Below are 9,413 nucleotides of genomic sequence, written 5' to 3' on the forward strand. Positions count from 1 at the left end.
AACGTCACCCCCGAGTCCTTGAAATCTTAAAACCCTGAGCTACATCATTTTGTAAGGAATGATAATAATAACTAGCGGGACCAATAACTACAAAGCAAACAATGTAACTGTGAGAGCTGAGCTGCAGATCAATACTTGTTTTCACTCACTGATCTTTGGTTAGCTGCAAACACTGTTTTGAAAAGAGCTCATCATTTTTGTGCTTTAACACTTTTAACTATGCAACTTTTTTTTTTTAGCTGTGGCTGAAAATGCAAGCCATCCTAACCCTTTTTCTGTTTTTTAAATATTGCTGCTTCAAAATTGAAATGTAAATTTTTAAGAGGACAACAAGATTTTTAAAGACATCAGCTGCACAGAGTTGGATACAAACAGAGCCCACCCTGAGGTACAATCCTCCCGCCCTGATAAGAGCCTGTTTTTTCCTTACCTGTGTTGCAATCCAGGTTTTAATGTCATTAACACCTTGAAAAGTGAATACTGAAAGTTTTCTTCTTCTCCCACCCTGCTACATCCTTGATACTAATCTGCTATGCTTCTACCATTTAAATAAGCGCAGACTAGCACCACACCTATAAATTTCCCAGAAGAACAGTGACTACAGGTTTTGATTTGTGGCAGAAATTGCCCAATAGTCCAGAGCGTGAAACTTAATTTGGAGAAAGGTGGCTCTGTGGTGCCACCACTTTCAGTTTCTGCTGATTTTACAGGCTGATTCACACATTAAAATCACTCCCTGTTCATCTTTAAAATGGCCATCCTGCGAAAAGCCCGGTCATGGTAGTTAGAACACAAAACATATTGCAGAAAAGGACACTGCAGTGTTCCAATTACACAGCTAAATGACACAAACATGAGCCCTGTACCTGCTGTGTTAAGACTTTGAGCCAGCCTTTCTTCATGAGCTGAATAGAAATGAAGCTTTTGCCAGTTAAATTAGCACTTGCCAGCCACCAATTAAATTAACACAATACTCAGGGAAGACTTGGTTTTTCCTCTTAGTATTTTCGGCGGTGTTTGAGACACTCAAATCCTGGTAATGATCCACCTCCTGAGTTGAAACGCAGCGTAGATCCATCTCTGAAGACAGTTTCTCTCCTGACAAGAAATGACTTTGCTCTTTGTCATTTCAGCCTGAAATTATTCTCAAATTAGTACCACATTAATCACAATGACAGCCCTGAATATAAATGGCTCTATAAAAAAGAGGGAAGAATTTATCTCAAGCTTGTTCAGCGACCAGCAAAGTGGTGCAACCACCTGAACTTATGGAAACTCTTCACTCTCTGCTTGATGTGATTATGCTGGTTTTCTTGTCAAGTGGTGGCCTGATGGTTCTTGGATTGTTTTCCTTTCCTGCATAATTGTGGATGATTAAAATAAAACTATGCATCGCCATGCTGCTCTGCCCAATTCTTCATCAAACAGACCATTTGTGAATTAATCTAACCAGGCTGTCAGAGCTGTCTGTTTCCTGTCAGAAGTTCAGCATCAATAATGGGGGCCTTACAAGTCCGCCAATGGCTTCCTTCAGTTCGTCAAACCTACGTGGTGCCTGACAGGCGGTTGGAATTGATAGGGGACGTCGTTATGAAGGTTGTTATGCTAGGCTCCTCGAGTCTTTTCCAGAATGTACTTTTAGAGGAGCAGAGGAGCTGCCAGTCAGCTGCCGAGCTTCATGACAGGCAATTTAATCTCAAGGAGAATGGAGGTCTTTGCAGTATGTCACAGCGGAGAACTCGGAAACAACCCACCAGCATCTTATTTCCTCATGTTGCACTGTATGTACAGCACTGTGATAACAATTTATGCAGATACAAAAGGCTGTTAGTTTTTAGGAACAGGAAGAAGACTAATCTGAAAGAGCTCCAGATGTGTTTCACATCAGCAGGAGTTGCTGCACAGAGTTTTGAACCACTGGCAGAAGTGGCTGCCAACTGCTACTAACAACTGCAGCAAGTATCCAGTATTTTTATATAACACTACATCTCATCCATCCGCTTCTCAGGGTTGCTGGAGCCTATCCCAGCTGTCATAGAGCAAGAGGCGGGGTACACCCTGCACAGGTCACCAGTCTGTCGCAGGGCTAACACACAGAGACAGACAACCATTCACACTCACATTCACTCCTATGGGCAATTTGGATTAATCAATTAACCTATCCCCACAAACTACATGTCTTTGGACGGTGGGAGGAAACCGGAGTACCGGGAGGGAACCCACGCAAACACGGGGAGAACATGGAAACTCCACACAGATAGACCCCGGCCTGATGGTGGAATTGAACTCAGGACCTTCTTGCTGCAACAGTGCTAACCACCATACTGCCCACTACACCACCACTACATCTAATGTTATGTTAAATGCTTGCTCTTCTTCATGAAAGGGGAATACCAGCCAACTTGGTCCAGTGTGCACTACACTCAGTTTGAATGTTGTGGTGATTATATTGTAGCTCTCATATAGCCTTGAAAATCTCTGGCTCTATACAGACCAGTTTTTTAGTCCTACCAGTTTAATCTTTCATTATATAGTAAATGCATAAAAAGCACACAGACCTTATGCTCATTTATTGTACAGGAATAATTTAAAGAGTTTTCACATTTCATAGCACAAGTAGGTAAAGGGATTTTAGACCAAATGTTATTACCTCCACCAAGGAGGTTATGTTTTTGGTAGGATTTGCATGCCTGTCATTCTGTATGTAAACATGATAGCCTGAAAAATTTTGAATAAATTCTGAGGGGTGTAGAAGGGGGTCATGTTAGGCAAAACTACTACTAAATTTTACCTTACATCCATCATGGTCTTCAAGGTCAACTTTAAGTGATGAAGCATGAACCCTGCTTCAGAGTCCAAATTACTCTGTGTTAATTAAGGCTGTTGTGCTTTTAACATTTTTAATGTTTTCTTTCTTAATCTATTCAATCTGAACAAGCCCCTAAAAACATTCAGTGATCACTGCCGGCCTCTCTCGCTTTTTATTACCACTGTTCATTTTAAAGCTCAGTTTTCAAAACCTCACCATGTAATTATGTAGCTGTACATGGTAGCTAGCCACCATGTAACACATCATTATATACCAGCTAGCCCGACTTCAGTAAACCTAGAAACGTCACTGCTGTTTAGTTTTCTGTCTTCACGCAGCAGAGCTGTACGATTGAATTTTTCAGAAATCTCTCCGTCAGAACATGCTATGTCATGTTTAGGTGGAAACTAGCGAGCTAACTTCCTGCTAACTTCTAACTCTGGATGTTAAACTTAATTGTTACACCTGGTAAAGCAGCAACGCTGATCATTTTATTACAGATGAAAGAATTTAGACAGTTTTTAACTCTCAGTGATGCTACAGTGTTCATTTGACTTTGGGACCTGAAGCGGAGTTTGACAAAAATTGACAAAAAGCCTTGAAAAAAGTCCATAGAAATATTTGTTGGGTTAATTGTTGGCTGTGAATTAGCTTTAGATGTGGATGTGAGAGGTTGGGGTCGTTTTGACCCACCTCTTGCGCTATAGCATGTGGAATAAGCTCCAAACCTGTGACCTAAGCACTAGATAGACTTAATATAATTCATTTATAGATGGTCCGACACTCCCCAGTTAACAGTTAGATAGTAGATAGCTATCACATGATTGCATTATTATTGTTTGACTACTGCTCAGCCTAAGCAGTGGTAATATTTTAAAGATAATTTCTAATTTTTAATATAAGGCTACTGTTAAGCATTTTATTGGCCTATTTTTAAACTAATTACACAAAAAAAAGCTAAAAAAAAAAAACTAACAAAGAAGTTAATAAAGGAAACAGGACTAAAAGAAAATGTAAATACTTAAAGCATTTTACCTGTTTAGCTGATATCTGTCCACTTATGCCCACTAATTAATTACCTTAAGCTGAATCATCCATCGCTACAGGTGAATGCAATTAAATGTGACTGTGTTCTCTAGCTGGAGGTGGAAGATAAACTCCCCACTCCTTTCTGTCTCACACACTGTGTTTTTACAGAAGTGGAGAGCGGCTACCTAATCCTTGGCACCTATTCTGTCTGTGACACACAATTAGAGCTATAGCAACGGGATGTCGCCATATTATTCAGCTGCAATGTTTCGCCCGACCTTGCTGATCTCAGTCACTGAGTCTCACAAGTTTTCTTGCAGAAACCCAGCTAGATGGTTAGCACATGGCAAACATTAGCATCAACAACTTTCCAGTCTAGAAGAAACAATCCCACTCTCTGAAGCAGTGGAAAGCTACTGTTACCATTCTTACTTTGAAAACCAGGCATGATTTCTTTCTGAGGGTATCTACTTTGGTGGTAAGAGTTACTAGGTGCTTCAGCCACTGGTATCCACCCAATTCACTTGAGCACATGTCCATCCACATTTGCCTTTCGATGGCCATTTCAAAAGGACATAACATCATGCTGATAAACAATATTTACCGTTAGTTTAATTCTTTTTTCACCATTTATGTCTCTTGTTGCAACCTTAATTGTACAGACCCCTGGATTATCCATGTGTTTATGGAGACATTGTTTTGTGCACTGGTGCACAGTCATGTTGGAACAGGAAGGGGCCATCCCCAAACTGTTCCTGAAGCATTAGGAGTTTGTTTCACTGGAACTAAAGGGCCGAGCCCAACTCCTGAAAAACAACCCCACACCATAATCCCCCTCCACCAAACTTTACACTTGGCACAATGCAGTCACACAACGGTCATTCGACTGGCAACCACCAAACCCAGACTCGTCCATCAGATTGCCAGACGGAGAAGCATGATTCGTCATAGAGAACACAGCCCTGCTGCTCTTGAGTCTAGATGCAGTTTGCATTGTGCTTGCTTGTTAAGCTTCGTGCTTTCTCTCTGTTTTGTTGCTATGTTAAAAAGCAGCTTCTGTCAGGTTTGAAAAAAATGTTTTGCTTGTGTCCATTTAGCAAGTTCAGCAATCATGATGATTGGGTCATTTTTAGAGCCTGCCTCAAGTGGCCAATGTAGGTACTACAATTTTTGGCACTTCCACCCTGGAGGCTGTTACTTGGATGGTGCTGAATGTGCCAGGGTTCTAGTCCTATAAATCATATAACAGGTTATGTCATAGCTACACAGCAATGTCTTGATGCATCTGGACGTAGTATTTCTCCAGATGAACAGAATCAACCTACACAGCGATGTTCTTGTGGGGCTTTCAGACCATTTTAAACATTTTTCTTGTGAAGATGAAATCTGTTTCCTCACAGTGTCAAACATCAAAAGTAAGCAGCAAGAATGGAAAAATCAGGGCTTCGAGATTTGAATAATGCATCTGATTCTGTTGTTGCTTTGCCAACATCTTTGACATGTCAATCAGCGTAGGCGGGAGCGTTCGGTTGATAAAGTTTAGTTTTATAACTGGTGGCTATGCTTTTCAGTTCTGTGCAGTTCCATTTTTTTCCCTCTTGTGACCTCAGACAGTTATATACTGTATGTCTATATATATATAAAAAATAATGTTATGTTCTGTAACTCTTTCATAGGTGATGTTTTGATGATTCTGCAGCTGTCCTGGCTCTGACTTTGTTTCATTAGGTTTCTCTTCTGATTTAGGTTGAACCAACAGTTCTGGCCCGCGGGATCATCAAAGGAGAAGAGAGTAATGCAAAGGACCTTTCTGTAAATAGAGACATCCTTTCTTCTGGAGTGCAGTTAAACTTTGGAAAACTTTGAATGCTTCTTCCTGAACTCTATGGACATCAAAAAGAGGAGCAGATCCCATTAAAAGTACTGATCATTCAGCGTTCCTTTTCAAAGGACTCCGTATGACTAGCCTTACCGGACAACAGGATTTAATCTGACATTGTGCTGCTTGTAGTAGAATACAATGGTGAACTTTGCCTATATGTTATTTATAGAGTAATACCTCGTTCACAGGTTTTTTTTGCATCACATGTTGTCCAGGGTGAACAGCAGGTCAGTATGTCGTATAAGCATTGCAAATATCGAACACAAAATGCATCGTGGCTTTCTTCTCTAACAGAGTGTACTTTGAAAAGTTTAATATGGGTTAAATATATTTAAATGGGGTGGTTTTCATAGAGATACACAGCCACAATCAAGAGGAATTCAACCCAAACGCTAAAACAAGGACATGTTACATGAAACCAGCACTTTAAAAAAAAATGGCACCAACTGGTCAAACCTACCAGACAGCAAGAGGAAACCATGTGTGGTCTGAAGGTCCTCTGAAAATCATCCTGTCATTTCAAGCCACTTTTATCAGTTTAAAATATATTGTTTATTATTATCATTATTATTATTAGTATTAATCTTTTTTGGAATATGGCTCGGGAGTTCGAATTTTTGACAAGAGCTTAGTGTAAATTAAACAGCATCTGACAGCAGCAGCGGTCCTGAAGCTGTTTTCAACTAGTTACTCAAGTATGATTTTCTGATCACCTTTTAGTAGGTATCGCTGACACTTCCGTTGTCTGTGTAAGTGATGACATCAGTAATAAACTATGGTTGTGTAACTAAAGCCACGTGTCTTTGAACCATCTGTATGTGACAGTGACTGAAAGGCTCCACAGTGTAGTGGCTTACACATTCACCTATCAGGTCTCTGGGAAGAGACACAAAGCTCTTTGGGGTTGGATCATGAGGGGCACCTGGTGTTATGGCAGCTCCTTAAACATGGCAGTCCCCTTTCTGGACTTTGGAGATTTTATGATTTTTTTTTTTTATATGATGTTTTCTAAAACTGTGTCCCTATCTCTTCTGAATAAACAGGCACAGAATTTCATACAAACATTCGTGGATCCCACAAAATGTTAAAGGTAAAGTGTGTTAAATGTCACCAGTAGAGGTCAGTAATTGCAGATTGCAGTCAACTCAATTCTGTTTTCTTACCCCTACTTATTCAAATGCACAATCCGAGCTACAGTGGCCGCTGTAGGACGAAACAACTTGGGTTCATGACAGCCTAGACTGTGAGTCTGCTGTTTACTTCACCTGTCAGGATCTGTCCACATCTATTGGACTGATGGCCTCCTGATGGCCTATGTAGATGAGTCCGTAAAGCAAACGTCTGTCAGATGACAGTGAGGTGAATTGTTGGTGATAGCCTGAACTTTGCTGGTGTTGTTTGCTGTTAGCCGGCAACTTTCTTTGAAGTGGATTTAACAAGGTTGGACTCTTAGTTAATAAATTAATATGATATTAGAATCAAACTGTTTATCGGAGGCATAACATTAGCTGGCATAATATTAGCTTATAACCAGATGTTGTTGTTTAGCCAGCTGGTTGTCAGCTGTCCCGAAATGGGAGGGTTACAACTTTAGCTCGATAGATAGATAAGATAGATAATGGTCATATATAGTTTGAAATAACTTTTTGTGACCTCAGAATTAAAACTAACATATAAAGGTACACTAAATACACTTTACCAGTTAATTATTTATGTACTGCGTGTGACTGGTTTCTTAACATGTACATAAAACATGATTATGCAGAATGGAAATCCTCATCCTGGCTACTATATTCAACATGGCAGCCTCCATGACCTGGCAGCTACTTCTATGTTTTTAAATTTATGAGAATGCATCAGTTGGTTGGAAGACCAGATTACATGATCAGTGTATATTTATGATTACAAAATTCTCATTTCTGTTAAACAACCTACATAAAAAAAATAATTTTTCACGTACCTTTAAAGATTTTTCTTCTAGTGTCACCATGATGTTACCATTTGTGTCTAGAGATGAAATGTTTTAACAACTGTTTGCTGTGGAAAAGTGGAATTCGGTGCAGACACTCACTATCTTTGCAGACTGCAGTGAAACCACTCTAGCTGAAGTGCAGAATTTTTGTGTGGAAATTCCTGCAGACTCTTCTTTCTGCTTCTAAATTAAAATGGTAAAATGGCGTTTGCACTCATGATAATGTCAGGGGAAGTAGACCATTCACAGATGTCCTTTCTTACATTCACACACATACTACTAGAAGTACTCTGCTTTAGCTGAGGGAGCTTCCTGGATAGAGTGCACAGGAAGCAGCACAGACAGATGAAGCCTACCTAACAGATAACTGTCTATGCTATTCTAACATTTGCACAATCGGACATAACACAGACTGTAAGAGGAAGCTGTCGGTTTAACACCATGTGTTGGACATTTGCGTTTTCACACGCAGCTCTGCCTAAAAAAGTTCAGTACTGCAGGGCACATGTGAAACTTACGTTAGTGTTATAACTGCCATGCTTGCAACAACATTTAGCTTAGTGCTCCACTTTGCCTCGAGTAAGTGAACTGGTAGTTCTATAGCACTTTTCTGCTCTAACTGAGCACTCAAAGCACTTTTCATTACAAGCCTCATTCAAGCCAATCAAGCACTCTGTGCAAGCATAAGAAACATTCATGCACTCACACACGGATACATGCATTGGGAAGAAGTTGAGGTTTGGTATCCTGCCCAAGGATGCTTTAACATGCAGACTGGAGGAGTACAGTAGGAGACAACCTGCTCTGCTTCCCAAACCACACTTTTAAAATACAGCTGCAGTGCTAGGGGTCATTTTAAAGTGCAAATGTATATGCCCAGAACAGTCCACAACCTCCTGATGAGGCTGCAAGTAATTTACGCAACACATTTCACTTGTAATTTGTAAAATTAGATATATTTAAGAGTAGCCACACAGCCAGAATTCTGACTGTTAGCCTCCTTTCATTGTATTAATGTTTCTTTAATCTTACACCAGCAATCGGAGGGAAACAGAGGAGCCACAGGGAAATCGGACAAAACTAAATATGTTCTGTAAGTTGTTTTTTTTATAATTGTTTTGATATGAAAGATAACATGAAGTCTCACAACACTTGTGTGAAAGTGAAATATAATAATAATCAATATTAAAATAATAATAAGGATAAGGATTTAAGGATAACGCCACACTCTTCAAGCTGACAATTCCAGGTCATCTATAATTTATTTTTTGCAAATAATAATAATAATAATAATAATAATAATAATAATAATAATAAAAAAATCTCCTAGCATAACAGATACATTTAGAGAAGTGTAGGAAGGTCTCTTTCTCCTCTTATCTGCATCGCCTTCCCTGTTTGCGGTGGCAGCATTTTCCTATAGTAGCAACAACTCTGGAGCTCCTCCTGTCTGGTCGCCCTTCCCTTGCCCCCAACAAAAAACCGACTCTGAGCACAGGTGGATGTTGGGGTGGCGGTGGGGTTGAGAAAAAAAAAGAAGCAGTGGAATTGACACGTGATTGGAGATTCTGCAGCTCAACTCGAACACCAAAGCTGGGAGGTGGTGTTTGGAAGATGAGGCATGTTAGTGTTCATGACGAAGCACAGCTCACGTTGCCTGCCTGAACTAGCTCGCTGGATTTTTGCAGTTTATTTTAGCCTTAAACTCAAAGCACTTTTTA

The 9,413-nt window shown here is 40.0% G+C and overlaps 1 protein-coding gene across 2 annotated transcripts in view; it reads left to right on the plus strand.

Annotated features, from left to right (window-relative positions):
* Nucleotides 1-8,824, plus strand: part of tafa2 (TAFA chemokine like family member 2) — a 97,628-nt gene extending 88,804 nt beyond the window's left edge. Inside the window, exon 6 of one of the 2 annotated variants that reach the window (XM_042227549.1) lies at nucleotides 5,585-8,824. The gene's annotated coding sequence lies outside the window, so the exon portion shown is untranslated. The remainder of the gene's footprint in view (nucleotides 1-5,584) is intronic. The other variant, XM_005939238.3, reaches the window with a different exon arrangement.
* The last annotated feature ends 589 nt before the right edge of the window (nucleotides 8,825-9,413 follow it).

Source organism: Haplochromis burtoni, unplaced genomic scaffold (assembly GCF_018398535.1).
Source record: "Haplochromis burtoni strain Fernald_Lab_line unplaced genomic scaffold, NCSU_Asbu1 Contig_267, whole genome shotgun sequence".
In the NCBI taxonomy this organism is placed as follows: Eukaryota; Metazoa; Chordata; class Actinopteri; order Cichliformes; family Cichlidae; genus Haplochromis; species Haplochromis burtoni.